This window comes from Rattus norvegicus, chromosome Y (genome assembly GCF_021556685.1).
Source record: "Rattus norvegicus strain SHRSP/BbbUtx chromosome Y, alternate assembly SHRSP_T2T, whole genome shotgun sequence".
Classification (NCBI taxonomy): domain Eukaryota; kingdom Metazoa; phylum Chordata; class Mammalia; order Rodentia; family Muridae; genus Rattus; species Rattus norvegicus.
Genome location: NC_141555.1, coordinates 73274375 through 73292105, shown reverse-complemented (window position 1 = coordinate 73292105; position 17731 = coordinate 73274375). Strand labels below are relative to the sequence as shown.

General features: G+C 37.6%; 1 long non-coding RNA gene across 1 annotated transcript; it reads right to left on the bottom strand.

The window, feature by feature from the left end:
* Nucleotides 1–9911: 9911 nt before the first annotated feature.
* On the bottom strand, nt 9912–15020 carry LOC134484671 (uncharacterized). The gene is made up of 3 exons (XR_015647467.1): nt 14930–15020; nt 14576–14640; nt 9912–9985 (listed from the first exon to the last, which is right to left on the bottom strand). It is a non-coding gene; the product is annotated as an uncharacterized LOC134484671 (long non-coding RNA).
* Between the last annotated feature and the right edge of the window lie 2711 nt (nt 15021–17731).

The following is a 17731-nucleotide window of genomic DNA, read 5'->3' as shown; positions in this document are numbered from 1 at the left end:
TGTCTTCTGGATACAAGAAGTATTGCCCTCATGTCACATAGCAGCTGTTGTTTCCTGCACAGCTTCAAACCAGTCAACAGGGAAGAATGCAGGGAAAAGGCCTGAAAACTGCTATACCTATCTGACATACTATGGACAGTTAGTATCTTCAGTTGGAGGATTGAAAATTATTTGTAAGGGTTTATCATAGAGTTATTAAACAGTACTTTAATGTAGAAGATATACACAGGAAGGATTCAAAGAAATAGAGTGATGTGGAAAAAATAAATGGAAAATTATCATCAACATTCATTGGTGGAAATTCTCAAAGAGTAAAATATATAAACTATATTCCTCAGTATAATGTATGTAGAAAATGTTTTATTATATAGGGATATTTCATGAAGCGACCTTATGATTTCAGTTGGTTAAAACAGATCTGCCAATTCTGTGAGTTTAATGAGAGCATTATGTAATTTGATCTTAATGATTTTAAAGTGGCTATTTTCAAAAATAGTAAGCATTATTTCCATGTACATGTTCAAAAACGTGCTTCTATAAATAATATTAGAAAAACTAAAACACTATATATCAAGAAACTAAATTAAATTAGGCTACATATCTAAACAAAATATTCAAAAGTGAAGAAACTCAAGTGACTAAGAATCGAAAGTGAAATATTTATCATCCTTATACAATACAGAAATGCAAAACAAAATTATTCTGAGAATTTTTTCCTCCCTTTCAGAAATTTTAGTTTTATAACACATGAGTCAACTTATGTTTGCTGTGTTATGGAGAGAGGGGAACATTACTATTCTCCTGGTTGGAATGCAAACTTCTACAGCACCTTTTGAAATCAGTATGATGTTTCTTCAGGAATCCGGAAATGGATGCGCCTAAAGATATAACTCGAGGAAAATATATCCAAATTTTGATTCATCCTAGTATAGAGACCCTTGAATAATTAGAAATATTCAAGTTGTTCCTTTACAAATGAATGCATAAAGAAAATGTGGGTCTTTTACAGATTGAAAAAGGAAAGCATGTAATTTTCAAGACAATGAATGGATCTTGTGAATGTCATCATAGATGAGATAATCCAGATCAAAAAAGAAAAATGGGAGACATTTTCACTTTAATCTGAATGTTAATTCTCCACACTATTTCGGTTTGATTAGTTTAGTGTAAATTCAAGGGATGCGGTCCAGACTGTCCTCACTTTGGGACGTACAAATGAACTTATGGATTGCAGAGGAACACTGTCAAGAACAGGAATGTCAAACGTGAAGAAAGAGGGAAGAGGATGACAATGGAGGGAATATAGAGATGTACAGTTAAGTTGGGAAACATTTGAGGCATGGAAAGGAATCCCAATGCAACAGAAATAAAACATATTTTTTTTTGCAGTGGTAACTAAAGATTTATAGCTATAAGGACAGGAGATAAAACATTGATTGGGTGTATCTATGTGATTTTCAATAGTAAGAAACTCACGAAAATTATGGATTTCAACTCTCAACAAACCTATAGTACAGAAAATGAAATATATAGTCCTTAAGGAGACAGATGTGAATATCTCTGTTGTAAACATAAATGTGTTATATTGTACACATTATATGTATAAAATAATATATTTATTTGTTTACATTTCAAATGTCATTTCCCAAACTGGTTTTTCTTTCTTAAATTCCCTAAGCTATTCCGATCCTCATTTTTCTAATATGGTGCTCCCCACTTCGACTTTTGCCCTCTAACATCCCCCTTCTCTTTGATATGACATCTCCACAGGACCAATTGCTTCCCTTCCCAGATATGGCAGTTGAGGCAGTTGTCTTCCCCATATGCTCTGGTATCTATGTAGCAGAAGTCTTGGACTGGCCAAAGCATATACTAGAAGGTGGAAAATTTCCTGAACCTCTGAAGGGTAAGCTTAATTGATACTGTTGTTCTTCATATTGGGTTCCAAATCCCTCCAGATCCTTAAGTCATTCCACTATCTCTTCCTTTGTGGCTGTCAGGTGCTGTCAAATGCTTAGGTGTTTCTGCATCTGTCACGGTCAGGTGATGGCAGAGCCCCACGGAGGACAGACGTATTAGGCTCTTATCTGCCAGCACATCTTGACCTCAGGAATAGTCTGAGGATTTGGAGTCTCTGGATGAAATTGTTCTTCTGGTCGGGTGGTCTCTGGATTGCCTTTCCTTCAGTCTCTGCTCCATTTTTGTATTTACATTTTTTAGATTGGAGATTTATAGGTAAAAAAATGTGAGCTGTGTGGGCAGCACCACCCCTTCACTGGGGGGCATGTCTAGCTACAGGAGGAAGTCTCTAGTTGTTCTATCTATTTTCCTGCTCGGTATTTAAACTACCACCATCACAGTAAGTTTCTGGGATACACTTGCATCTCTGGCATCTGGGATTTTCCTGGGGATACCCAAGTTCACCACCCACCACTGACGCTTATTGTTATTTACTCCACGTTTCCTCTGAATTTCTCTCCTGTCTCTTTTAATTGGTGCAACTCCCACCACTTTATCCATCATTTTCCACATCTAGCTAGATTCTTCCACTCCACTGCATTCCATGACTATTTTGTTCTCCCTTCTAACTGGGTTCCAAGTATCCGCCATTTGGCCTTCTCACATGTTACCCTTCATGTTATAAAAGATTTGTATAGTGGGTATTCTGTTAGCAGGGCTAACATCTACTAGTCACTAAGTCCATCCCATGTTATGTCCTTTTCGATTTCTGTTACTTCACTATTTTCATGTTCCATCATTTGTCTACAGAGTTCTTGGTGTCCTCATATTTAATACCTAAGTAATGTTCCATTGTTTACATATAGCACACTTTCTGTATTTATTCCTGAGTGGAGATGAGGTATATCATGGTTCTTTCCAGCATTCGACTGTTATAAGTAAGACTGCTGTGAATATCTTCAACCACATGTCCACGTTATGTATGGATCAAGTTTGAGTATATGTGTTGAAGTGAGTGGTAAAGCTGGTTTTCAAGTAAAGCTGTTTGCAATTTTCTCTGGACCTCCACACTGATGATATCCAAAGTGGCTATCAGCTACTAATCCCGCAAGCAGTGGAGGAGTATTCCACTTTCCCTACATCCTAGCCCACTCTGCTACTGCATTAGTTTTTTTGTCTTAGCCAATCTGATTGTTTTAAGGAAGACTCTTATGTTCATTTTGATTTGCCTTTATGTGAACTAAGGATGTTAAACATTTCTCGATATGTTTTTCACCTATTGAGATACCTCAGTTGAGAATTCTTGGTTAGCTCTCTAATCCAGTTTAAAAGTTGGGTTCTTTGTTGTGTGGGAGTTTACCTTTCTAAGTTCTTATATTTTTAATTTTGACACTCTCTCAAATGTAGGGTTCGTAAAACTCTTTTCCAAATGTGTAGGTTGTTGTTTTCCTATTGGTAGTGTACTTGGCTTTAAAGAAAGTTTTCAGAATGATGGGATTTTGTAAATTGACTGGTGATCTTAGAGCCTTTGGTGTACTGTTCTGAAAATTTTCTCCTGTGCAAATGTGTTCTAGGCACTTTCTGACACTGCCCATTCTATTGGCTTCTGCATATGTGATTGTGTGTGGATTTCCTTGATGTGATTTGACTTGAACTTTGAAGAAGGAGATAGAAATTGTTCAATTGGCACACAGCTATATACAGAACAACAGTTAGGGTAACATCATATCTTAGAACGATTTGGTTTATGTATAACCTACTTAGTCATAAAGGAAATGCAAATCAAAACAACCCTGTGATTCTATCTCACATCAGTCAGAATGGCTAAGATCAAAGACTCAGGTGACAGCAGAGGCTGGAAAGGATGTGGAGAAAGAGGAACACTCCTCCATTGTTGTTGGGATTGCAAACTGGTACAACCTCCCTGAAAATCAGACCTGAGTTTCCTCAAAAATTGGTCATTGCACTTGCTGAAGACCCAACTATACCTCCCCTGGGCATATACCCAAAAGATGCTCCAACATACAACAAAGACAAATGTTAAACTATGTTCATAGCAGCCTTATTCATAATATCCAGAAGCTGGAATTAACCCAGATGTGCTACACGAGAAGAATGGATACAGAAAATGGCCTATATTTACACAATGGACTAGTACTCATTTATCAAAAATAATGAGTTCATGAAATTCATAGGCAAATGGATGCACCTAGAAAATATCATCCAGAGGGTGGTTACTCAATTACAGAAAAACAAAGTATGCACTCATTTTTAATTGGATATCAGTGCAAATGCTCAAGTTAACTATGTTACAAGGCACACACCACATGAAACTCAAGAAGGAGGACCAAAATGCAGATGATTTACTCCTTCCTTGAAAGAGTAAATAAAATATCCATAAGAGGGGTAGGGAGATATTGTTCTTTGGAGACTGAAGGAATGACCATTCAGAGTCTGCTGGACATGTGACACACACACACACACACACACACACACACACACACACACACACACATATGCACCACAACTATTTTGGATAAAATAAGGCTTTCAGAGTTTATCATTTGAAGGAGGTACACAATATTTACACAGGGAACTAGGAGAATTCAGCTGAAGGACTTTTTTGTTTTCTGGCTGTACTGAGAGCTGAAAACCAGTTGGTAAGAGTGCCTACACACTTGAAGGCAGAGATAAGACCATCTTTTCTGCTCCAAGTTACCTGTTGTTTGGACTCAAGGACACAATGAGAAGATCGAGTGTTAGAATAAGAAGTATAAAAGAGAGTGAAGAATCCCAACTTATAGGGCCAGTAAATATCTTCAAAAAAATTTGAAGAAATCTTCCCCAACCTAAAGACAGAGATGCCGAAAAACATGCCAGAAGCCAAAAGAGCTCTATGTAGATCTTACCAGAAAAGAAATTCCTCACATCGCATGATAGTCAAAACACTAAATGCACAAAATAAAGAAAGAAGTTTAAAGGCAATAAGGGAAAAAGGTCAAATAACATATAAAGTCAGACCTATGAGAATTACACAATGTTTCTCACCAGATACTATGAAAGTCAGAAGATCCTGCAATGATATACTCTAGACCATAAAAGAACACAAAAGCCATTCCAGTCTACTATTGCCAGGAAAATTCTCAATTAACACATATGGAATAACGAAGATATTCCATGACAGAACGAAATTTATACAGTATCTTTCTACAAATCCAGCCCTACGAAAGATAATAGGTAGAAAACTCTAACACAAGGAGGGAGACTACACACTATAAAAAGCAACAAACTAATCTTGCTATGAAACCAAAAGAAAAGAGACACACAAACATGATTCTACCTCTAACAACAAAAATGACAGAAGCAACAATCACTATTCCTTAATATATTTTAACAACAATGGAGTGAATTCCCCAATAGAAAGACGTAGACTAAATGAATGGATACATAAAGAGTACCCAGCATTTTGTTGCATGTAAAAAGCACAACTTAGAGACAAAGACAGACACTACCTGAGAGTATTAGGCTAGAAAACAAATTTTGAAGCAAATGGTCTGATAGACGGAAGCTGGATTTGCCATTCTACTATGGAATATAATTGATTATCAACCAAAAGTTTTCCAAACAGGTGAGGAAGGAAATTTCATATTTATCAAAAGATTATCACAGCAATAGGAACTCTCACTCCTAAATATTTTTGCTCCAAATACATGGGCAACTGCATTCCTAAAGGATACCTTACTAAAGCTCAAAGCACCCAATGTTCCTCACATAATAAGAGTGGGAGATTTCAACACCACGTTCTCTTCAATGGACAGATCATGGAAATAGAAATTAAACAAAGATCTAGACAAACTAACAGAAGTTGTGAACAAAATGGACATTACAGATATTTATAGAATATTTCATCCTAAAACAAAATAATATGCCTTCTTCCCAGCATCTCATAGTATTTTTTCCAAAACTAATCATATAACAAGTCACAAAACAGGCCTCAACAGATCTAAGAAAACTGAAATATGTCCATTTATCCAATCAAACCGTGACAAACAAAGGCTGATCTTCAATATCCACAAAACATCAGCGAGCCCACACATACCTGTAAGTTGAACAGTGCTCCACTCAAAGATAACTTGTCAAGCAAGAAATAAAGAAAGATTAAAGACTTTTTAGAATTTAATAAAAGTGATGGCACAACATACATATGCTGTACTCAACAATAAAAGAACCTCTGGGAGAATCACCATTCCTTACCTCAAGCAGTATTACAGGGCAATAGTGATTAAAAAAAATCAATGACAAAAAAAAAGTTGTATTTGTACAGATCTAGGAATGTTGATAAGTGGAATAGAATTGAAGACCCCAAAACAAACACACACATCAATGGTCACTTGATATTTGACAAAGAGGCCAAAACCATCCAATGAAAAAAAATTAGGATTTTCAACAAGTGGAGGGCAGCATGTAGAAGTATGCAAATCGATTCATTTTTATTGGTCTAATCAAACCTTAAGTCAGAGTGGATCAAAAACCTCTAAATCAAACCCAATAAACTGAAACTATAAGTAGAGAAGAATCTTGATCACATGGGCACTGGGAAAAATTTCCTGAACTAAACACCACTGGTTTGTACTGTAAGATCAAGAATCAGAAATGAGACTTCGTAAAACTGCAAAGATTCTGTAAGTCAAAGGACACTGTTATTAGGAGAAAACAGCAAACAAATGATTGGGAAAAGATCTTTATCAATCCTACACCTGATACAGAGGTAATATCCAAAATATACAAATAACTCAAGAAGTTAGACACCAGAGAGCCAAATAATCCTATGAAAAATGGGGTGCAGAGCTAAACAGAGAATTCTCAACTAAGGAATAACAAATAGCTGAGAAGTGTGTCAAGAAATGTTCAACATCCTTAGTCATCAAGGAAATAAAAATAAAAATAGTCCCGAGGTTCCACCTCACACCAGTCAGAATGGCTAAGATCAAAAACTCAGGTGACAACAGATGTTGGTGAGGTTATGGAGAAAGAGGAACACTGCTCCATTATTGGAGGGATTGCAAACCTGTATGATAACTCTGGAAATCATTCTGAAGTTTCCTGAGAAAATTGGATAATGCCCTAACTGAGGACCCAGCTGTACCTGTACTCTGCATACACACAAAAGATGGTGCAACATACAACAAAGACACATGCTCCACTATGCTCACAGCATTATTATTTATAATAGCCAGGAACTGGAAAGAATCAAGATGCTCTTCAACTGATGAATGGATACATAAAATGTGATACACCTGTACAATGTTCTACTACTCCACATTAAAATCAATGAATTCATGAAACTCATAAGAAAATGGATTGACCTAGAAAGCGTCACCCTTAGTGAGGTAACCCAATCACAGAAAAGGACACATAGTATGCACTCTCTGATAAGTGCATTTTAGCCCAAAAGTTCGAATTCGGCAAGATATAATCCACAGACCACATGATGTTCAAGAAGAATGATCAAATTATGCAAGCTGCACTCCTTCTTAAACGGCGGAACAAAAAACATTCACAGGAGGGTATGTGGAGGCACAGGTAGAAGTAGAGACTGAAGGAATTCATGCCCCACCTGTGGCTCATATACATATATACAGTCACCAAAAGTATATAAGATTATTGACGCTAAGAAGTGCATGCTGACTGGAACTGGATATAGATGTCCCTGAGAGACACAGCGAGAGCAGGTCAAATTCATAGTTGAATGCTAGCAGCAAAACATTAATCTGAAAATGGAACACCAGTTGCAGGAATTAGAGAAGCGGTTGAAAGACCTGAAGGGGCTTGCAACCTCATAGGACAACAATGCCCAACAACGAAAGGCCCCAGGGAGTAAAGCATCACCCAAAGTATATACATGGATTGACTCATGGCTGTAGATGTATATGTAGCACAAGATGGCCTTTTTGGGCAACAAGGGGAGGAAAAGCTCTTAATCCTTCCAAATGTGGACTCTTAATATAAGGAAGGTGAGAAAGATTAGACGGGTGGATGATGTGGATGGGAACACCATTATCGAAGAAGGAGTGAGAGCAGATAGATGACGTATGAACAGGAAACCAGGAAATGGTATATTTGAAACTTAAATTAAAAAATCATATAAATGAAAAGAGGATCCTCAGATTCCTTTGAATAGGTGGAGGAATATCTAATTTCCCTGTGTGCAGAAGAGGAATTTTTGCTGTCCCTCCAGGAAAAGGTGATAGATTTTTGATGTTTTAAAGTATAAGGGTGAAATAGGATCTCCCCTGGACTGTATGGAATGTGCATAGCTTCTCTTCCTCTTATGTCTGGAGTACTATTGAGCAGAAGTTGAAGGTTGATTGATACCTTGGAAATTATAGAACATTCCAGCCACACACTACTTCAGCAACTCCAAACTGAAAATCACAGTAAAGAATACACACCTGAATATCCATGGTAGGCAGTCAACAGTCTTAGAAGTCTTGTACGAGGCTCTAATGCAGTAGTCTTAGGTTCAGTATCTTATTCAAATATATGTCCATCTACACATTCCTCTGCATGTGAAAGGACACCTCTGTGTAAGGGAACACAATGAAGATAGTAGTCTGATTTGTGCTGGCTTTTAGACTCTTGTTTGAGAACTCAGTCCAGATTTCTCTGAGATCTCTTCGTCAGAACAGTGTTTCTCAGGACAATAAACTTAGAAATTTTAGAGAGGAAATGGATTTGGCATATGGGGAATGTGTTGTAATTCCTTGGCCTTCTGGAGTCCTCTTAATTGTATAAGTCTAAATCTTACTCAGTAAGATGGTGGAGGTAGGGAACTTGCACAGAAGTAGGACTGTTGTGTCAGTCATCAAAAAGGTAATATACCAGACTTCATGGGAAAAAGTTGTGATTGCACCGTGGACATCACCGGGATTTCTGAGAAAATGTGCAAAGGAGATATTGTATACCGGTTTGTTAGAAGTTTAAAAATCTCTGGCTACTTCTAAAATTATAAAAAAAAACATTTTATTCTGGAGAAAATGTTAGTACCTCGTGGAGCAGAGGAAGATCCAGTATTGCTTGATCAGCTTCCTATTCTTTATCAGTATTTAGAATGTCCATATTTTTTCATGGCATTTGAAAGTCCAGGTAGCAATTCTTCCATCAGTCCTATAGGTTGCATTTCATTCCAGCAGTTGTCTTTGGGCTTTGAAGACTTTTTTCAGACAAGAAAAGATCAACACCCCTTCCTTCCATGGAGGAATGTCTCAGAATACATGTAGCAGAAATAAGTTTGTATGTAATCCTAAACAGTTGGGATATAGCAGGCTCACAAAATCAAGAGAAGAAGTGCTAATGATGGCCACAAGAGAGTGCAGGCATGAGTACGCCTTGGACAAAAGAAGATATTTCAGGCCAATGTGGGCCTTTGGTGAAAGTGCTCTTGTCCACTATACAGAGAAAAAAGGTGAAATACTTGTGAGTAGATGTGGAGTGTTGATGCTCCCATAGGGAAAGGAGAGACACTGAAGTTCTTCTATGAAACGGTGACATTACAGACCCCATGGACAGAAGATGTGAATTTGAGAACAACTGGAGCAAAAGGTATCATTCTGATGTCCCTCCTAGAGGAAGTTTTGAATGTGAGACACAGTTAAGTGTTAATTTTGTGACATCTTTCATCAAAAGTAGCATGGTTCAGAATCATTCTTTGTCAAATAGGTTAGCTGCTGAGGACCTTTTTGAGTGGAAGTGGAGTTTGAGACCTGGGTGCCAGAGATGACTTCGGGAATTGTAAGTCTTATAAGACAGATATCGGACACTCTTATATACAGAATGTACATTTGATATATACTGGACATAAATCGATGATCTAAAGTAATGACGTTTAAGAGTAGAATATTAAAGAAACGTAGAATCTGCTTAAAGTGACAAAACTATTTAAGGATAATGGAGTGTTCAAGCCTACCTTGAGCAGGCAAGCTAGGGCTACTTCACATATCGTATCTTCAGTTACACCATGGGAGGCCTGTCAGGGATCCAAGCATTAGTATTATTCAGCAGTCATGATTTTCAGTCTCTAAATCCTCTTGAAGCTAATCATCGACGACGGTTATAAGCATGAAGGATGGTATATAGGACAAATAATGAAAGTTTCACGATTTACTAACATAGATCATAATTAAATGAAGTGCCTTTGGTCACATCTGTATTTTCTTAGTGGCCATAATTAGATGGACATGATCTAAAACTCCCTATTAGAGGGTTACATTTGATCTAAACATCCGTATTAGAAGGTTGAGTATGCTCTAAGGACTCTTTAATCTTGGTCCTCTTGGGCAAAAAAAAAAAAATTCTGAGATCTCAATAGTAAACTATAGTCATTCTTATAACTGATCTTGGACAGAAGGGGATGGTGTAAGGTATTATTTGTCAAAGAATAAAAACCTGAAGGCTACCAATCAAAGTGAAGTGCTGATTTCCCTTCATCTAAAGTGGATGGTGTTGAGATGGCTTGGAAATAGGTGCAGTTTGAGTAACCTGTGTTCATAACTGCAACTTATGGGGTCATACTGAACTGTTTTGCTAAACAAGAAAGTGCCTGGCCATTTTTAACCAATTACCAAGATCCAGTCACCTAACTGTGAAGAATGAAAAATTCTAGCTCACCTTTGGTGGTGGGAAAACATATGGTATTGCATAATTTTCTTCCAATTATTCTTTCCAGCTTCCATTAGTCAGCATGCTCTTCTATCAGGGTGATTGTCTGAACTGTGATGCTCCATTGATACACACACACACACACACACACACACACACACACATACACACACACACATATGTGTGTGTGTGTGTATGTGTATCTGTACGTGTACGTATATGCATATGTATATGTATATGTATATATAAGATGTATACATGTATATATATATATCATATATGTATGTATATGTGATGTATATATGTATACCTATGATGTATATATATATAATGTATATATACATATATACATATATGTGATGTATATATGTATATATGATGTATATATTTATAAGTGTACATGTGTACACATCCATAAATGAGAGATGGAAAAATTGCATTTCTGAGAACCTTCTGTAGTAAGGTTGCATATATTTTAATTTTAGCTATCTGTACTCTGCCCTCTGATCTACACCAAGAATCTTATGATGTCCCACTGGGAAATTGGAATTATGATTGCCTGGCAATCTTGGTCAAGTTTGGCAATTAAGAAAAATGAAGTTAAATCAGGTATAAGATGTCCTTGTAATTAAGTGATGCTCTTGGGGCATCCAGAGCTAGAGGCTACAACTGAAACTCCTCACAAATATAGATGGAATCAATGAGACTTGCCCATAGGAGCCAAACCTGAGATTTCTCTGTGAGCATCAATCCATACCAATACTCCCTTGGCCAGGAACTGGATGTCTATAGTTTTTGTGGATGAAGATCCCATTTTGTACTACATTGAACTGCATGTTATTGAATCTGATTCTGGCTTCTACAGAGGTATGCCATGAGACCATGGGGCCTCTTTCGTCAGAAGTGAAGTGAATTGAGCCTACTTTCAAATAATCAAAGTTTGGGGGTCTTTCCTTTATATGAGTACTTGAGAGGACATAAGGCAACCAGGGAATGTGTAGAGTAGGCTCAGTTGTAGGAGGGAGGTCTGACATTCTGTTCAATGACTTAGGTAATTGATGGAAAAAGGAAGATCTTGACGCCTTTAAGAAAGAGAAAACTTTGAGATCTGATTGTGCAAAGGTATGTGTTAGAAAACCCTTGGAGTTGGAGTTGGTAATATGAAACATCCTGTGAAACATGAATGTCATTATTACCTGATTTGGTAAAGGATTTTCCCCAACAATGCCGTTCAATTTCTATACTTCTTTAGTTGGTAGGAATTTTACATCTTGTATTTAATATGGGGAAGTGCAGGTAACATCCCAGGCCTTTTTTAAACAGCCTGCATGACTGTCTCTGGATCTTTTGCTCATTCAGTTTGTCTTAATATGTCCATATATTGGCAGCAACAAAGGGTGCTCTTGATTTCTAGTGATTGGATTGATTCCATCAATCAATGATTCTATATATAGGAACTGGGACCTCAAACCCGAGTGGAAGAACATATTTCTCTACCCACCATGGTAAAAGGTAAAAGCCTTGAATTTCTATTATTTAGAGTATATCCATGTGAGGTAATTCAAATTCGTGAGGGACTGCTTTAGAATACAAGGTATGGCATACTATTTTTTGGAAAAGCATGTCTCATGTCACCTTGTGAATAAAGGAATGTGTGAATTTCCTTTGGTCAAAGGAAGTGTACTCCATCAAGAGGTGAGAAAGATCCAAGGCCACACTGATGGGGAAGGAGTCACATCATCATTCAGGGTGGTTCTCATGGCCTCGTCAAAGAGGAATGAGTCTAGGACGTATATCAGAACAGTAGAGTTCTGAGAAGAGATTCACAGAATGGGAAGTTCTGAGAAGATCTTTAGCAAAAGTGAAGTCCTGAATGTATTGGTTCAGAATGTGGAGGTCCCTAGTCATATTTTGAAGAAAAGAAGTATCCACTTCACCCATGGTCAGCAGGGGAAGGTTATCGGCTACACTGGGTCTTGGAGAAATGTTCTGCCTCTATCTCAGTAACTTCTAAGTATGTTCTCTATATGTATACCCTATATATCTTTTAGTCCAGGCAATGGTCACAACAACAGTATAAGTGGTTCAGGAAGCGGTGATGTTTCTTCATGGATGTGTTCAGCTACACACATATGTGAATAAAATATAGGAATGGTGTATATTTTGATGACCTACTTTAAGGCACATAGTATAAGAGTCAATTTAGCTTTGTGTCTTCTGAACTAGGATTTAGAAGCAGAGAAATATAAGATACCATTGTTTGCATATGTTTTGTATGAATACCTTGAATAAAGAGGTTAGTTTTAAGCAAACTTTCTTAATAGCTGTGTTCTGTGGCATAGGACGAAGGGCAGCTCTAGTGATTCTTTAGTTCCACAGGTACTCCAAAATTCCCATAGTACACAGGGAGGAGGTCTGAGACAATTGATGTGCACTGGGAATAATTTTTAGAGCCCTTTCAATAGAATTTGATTTCCCAAGCCCCCATTTGCAGAAGCTGAGGGTCTAAAATCTACTGGGTGGATTGAAGTAGAAAATTGACCCACAATCCTACTGGAAAGACAGGGAATGTTAGATGATCATTCATGTAGGATGCGTGGTATAACACTCCCTTGGTCTGGCAGCTCTTTAAGGAGAAAAGACAACACCACTTGATGGGAATAGGAATATAAAAGGGCCATGTAAGTCTTCAAGCAGGTTTTAATCCTCTTTACCATAAAGGATCTAGGGCAATGCTGTACTTTGGCGAGTACTGACATGCTCTACAATATAAGAAGAAGGAGTAAGTTAACACTGGGTAAAGTGAACCCCATGTAAGAGAGGAAAACTCTAAAGCACTATTGAAAACGAAGAGAAATTTCTTCAGGCATAGTGTATATAGGTGCCATACACACTTCTGTCAACAGAAAAGGTCCCTGGTACCTTATACCAGGATAAAGTTTCCAGCAGTAATCATAAGTTTCAAATTCTCATTCAGAGTTTTATATATTCATAATTTCTGTTAATGCAAGAGAAAAGACAGGAACATATTTCTTCTGCCGAAGGCTTTGGATAATTGTTTCTGGCTAGGTTAATCCTTCTGGTTCGTTCAGCTGTTAAGATCTAAGCAGAAATGTTGAAATTATTACATTTCTATTGATTTGCCTGATTGCAGTTTGCAAGGGTTATATACTCTGATTCCAAACTTCGACTCTGGGACTTCAAACCGGAGTAGAGTCGAGTCCCTGGATTATAGAAGGAGTCACTTTTGAAAATATGTCTGATCAGTTAGGTATACAACTACTTTGTTGGAAATTCAAGGGCCCAATATTCAGAGAGAACATTTAGGAGGACTGGAAAGAGCGAAAAGGTCACAGAATCCTTCAGGCAAAGGTTTACCTTGGGTACTGGAAGAAGAGAGTCAAGTGCAACTGTTTTCACAGTCCAGAATAACCATGTGTCTGGGGACTCTGAGGCGTGCTTGCCAGAAATTAGGGAATTTGCTCTTACATATTGGGTGGTAATCTCTGGATTTATCTTTTCCTCAAGCTGTTAAGCAGCAGGATAATCATCGACAACAAAGATGAAACTGCTCCATTTTATGTTATAAACCTTAAAGGCAGAACGTAGGTTAGGGCTCAGATTTGCACTGACATGTCTGAGGACATCATGTCCATGTGGTCTGCCATTCCTTCAAACATTTATGTATGCCTGGCCACCCAGGTCAGAAGGAAACATTAAGACCTCTTAGAAGAATAGAACTGAGATTCTCTGGATAGAGGTGGATTCTCGGAAGAAACCATTGTCTTGGGATATTAATTTAAAGTTTCCTTAAGAAAAAATAAACATCTGTATGAGAATTCATTTCATTTGCTTCTCTGTATGTTCTTTATCAGAAGAATTTGTATTAAGCCACGTTCAACTTTAAGGGTATGTCTAGATTTTCTTATTCAAAGAAAGGGGAATATATTCATCTTACTTTGAAGAATATGCTTGTCAGGGGCTCTTCATTGCATCCCAAGTGAACCTCCAGTTTACCTTGAACTGACAGAGAAACCAGGGAAAAATTAGGAAACATATCTGTGGCACAGTCCATAATATCAAGAAATAGAGTGGGTTTCCTCACCCTAAATTAATATCTAAACTTCCTTTGGACAAACTAGAATGATATGAAGTAACCTTTCTTTCAGGGATAACATATGACACCTCCTTAATCAAAGAAAGAATAGATGAGTACCCCCGAGTAAAGAAGAGTTGCTGATGTCCCTGTGACAGGAAATTGTTTTGAGTATTCAAATTCCCCTAGTATTTGAGAAAAAATTAAATTGCTTACAATAGCTCAAGAGGTCCTACATTGCTTCATCTTCTAATGGTACTTCACAGTCTAGCATATACACATCTTTAGCTGAATCTGCAAGAGACTGAACATAGATTCCATGATTCAAGAAAAGTTGGGGGTGTCCTAAGCCTGATTGCCTCCTAAAAACTATATTCAACCAAAAAGAAATGAGCACCAGACTGATGACTTCACAACATATCATGTGACCTTACACAAGGAAGTAGCATGAGATTCCAGGATTTGCTCCCTCCTTTTGGATTTCAGTGAACCTTCAACAGAGGGATCAATGCTCCATGGTCTGAGGTAAAATATTCCATGGGCCCCAAGCAAAAGGGATGGTTCTGAGAGACCATTTGGTCAAATGAGTAACTCTAAGGCCTAATCATCCTGAGCAGAAAAAAATACCAATGTTTTTGAAAGGAGAAAGGTCTTAAACCAGTTTGAAAGTAAGGGACTATTCCTGATTACCTTCTATAGAAGACTATGGTCCCAGCACTCCAGGGCTCCATATTTTCAGAGAACTCAAGAAAATTCTTATCTCCAAGGCCTCCACTACAGACTTGACAGCAATCTGAGATTTATTCTGAAATCTTGTGTCAAAGTCACTGGATCTAAACCCTATTTAAACTTACTATAAGCCGCACAGGTATGGGTGTGAGGGATATTGGCCTTTCTGGTGAGAATCTTAGATAAGTGGCCTTGGATCCAGGCTGGAAGTTTTATTCATTGGCCAAGGGACCTCAATCCATTGTTCTTGGAGATTTTTTGGTGGTCAGAGTTGTATTGGCTATGCAATAAGGTTTGAGGAACAAGTTCTGTTCAGCCACAAACAAAGTGAGAATCTTCTATGGATTCTTGTTCACAAGGATTCAGTTTCAGGTACACTACAGCAGAGGCTGAATGTTTGAGACACTCCTCAGTCACAAGGTCAATTCTAGATTTTGGTCCATCAGATGGCCATGTCTCTGACCCCTCCATTGCAGACAGAGGAAGAATAAAGTGTTTTTATTCCAGGGCAGTTGACTTCTAGTGTTTGTCGTTTTATAGGTATTTGAGTCCTTTGATGTTTAATGATATCGGACAAATGATTGGTTTTGTCTATTATTTTTCTTGTTAAATGTCGAATTATATTTCTGTGGCTACCTACTTTATCTCTTTTTTGTGTTTTTTAAAAGTAGATTGTGTTCTTTCTTTTTCTGGGTGTAGTTTCCTGCCTTGTACTGGAATTTTCCATCTATCATCTTTTGTAGGACTGGATTTGTGGAAAGATATTGTGTAAATTTGCTCATGACATGGCATATCTTGGAATCTCCATCTATGGTAGTTGAGAGGTTTTACAGTAGCCTGGGCTGACATTTTTTTTTCATTTAGGATCTGTGTGATATATGCCCAGGATTGCTAGCTTTCACAGTCTATTTTAAGAAGTGTGGAATACTGATTGGTCTCCCTTTTTATGTTACTCGACCTTTTTCCCTTACTGCGTTTAACATTTTTTTCTTTGTTTTGTGCACTTTATATTTTAACTATTATGTGATGGAAGAAATTTCTTTTCTGCTCCAATTTTTTTGGAATTCTTTTTGCTTTTTGTACGTGCAAGGTTGTCTCTTTCTTTAGGTTATGGAAGATTTCTAGTATAATTTTGTAGAAGATATTTACTGACCCTTCAAAGTGGGAGTTTCATTCTCTTCTATACCTATTATCCTTAGGTTTTATCTTCTCATTTTGTCTATGATTTCCTGGATGTTTTGGGTTAGGAGTTTTTTGTTTTGTATTTTTGGACAATTGTGTAACTGTTTTCTATGGTATCTTCTGCCCCTGAGATTCTTTTCTATATTTTATATTCTGTTGGTTGATGCTTGCGTTTATGACTCCTAATATCTTTCCCAGGTTTTCTATATTCAGAGTGTTCATCTTTGTGTGGTTTGCTGTTGTTGTTGTTGTTTTTGTTGTTGTTGTTGTTGTTTTCTGTTTCCATTTTTACTTCCTGATGGATTTTTCAATTCCTCCAGCAGCTTGTTATGTTGTAATATAATTCGTTAAGGGATTTTTGGGTTTCCTCTATGAGGTCTTCTATCTCTTTACATCTGTTGTCTTGTATTTCTTTGATGGAGTTATTTATGTCCTTCTTAAAATCCTTTAACCTCATCATGTTCAGTGATTTGAACTACAAACTTTTCTATCTCTTTTCTGGTGTGTCAGGGGTATACTGGGCTAGCTTTGGTGGGAGAACTGGTTTCTGATGATGTCTAGTAACATCAGTTTATGTTCCTTAGGGAATTATACATGCCCCTCACCATCTGGAGTTAGCTGGTTTTGCTGTCTCTGAAAGTGGCTTGAATTCTCTCTTAGCCTGTGTGTCAACAGTAATGGGACCGTTGTTCTCTCTTGAATTATCTTGTGTGCCAAGAACTGTGGATAAATTTCAGCTATATGGAATAGATAGAAACAAAAGTATGCTGTAACAGACTGCACCTCTTTTCGTGGGTTCTGAGCACTCCAGGAAGTTACCTCTGAGAAGAAAAAGTCTTTCCTGTGCTCTTGAGTGTGTCAGCACTCCTGGAAGTCCATCTATTTCCTCATTGGATCTGGGGACAGAGAGCTGAGGTACAGGTTCAGCTCTGGGAACACAGCTCTGGGTCCTCTTGGTTTTTAAACTTTCACTGGAACAGCTCACAAAAGAAATTTGACTCCCTGATAAGTAAGTGCCTAGGAATCATCATCTCTCTGTCTCTTCAGAGATGGGACCACAAACATATGGCAGCTGGCATTTTCACATGGATGCTGTGAATTAAACTT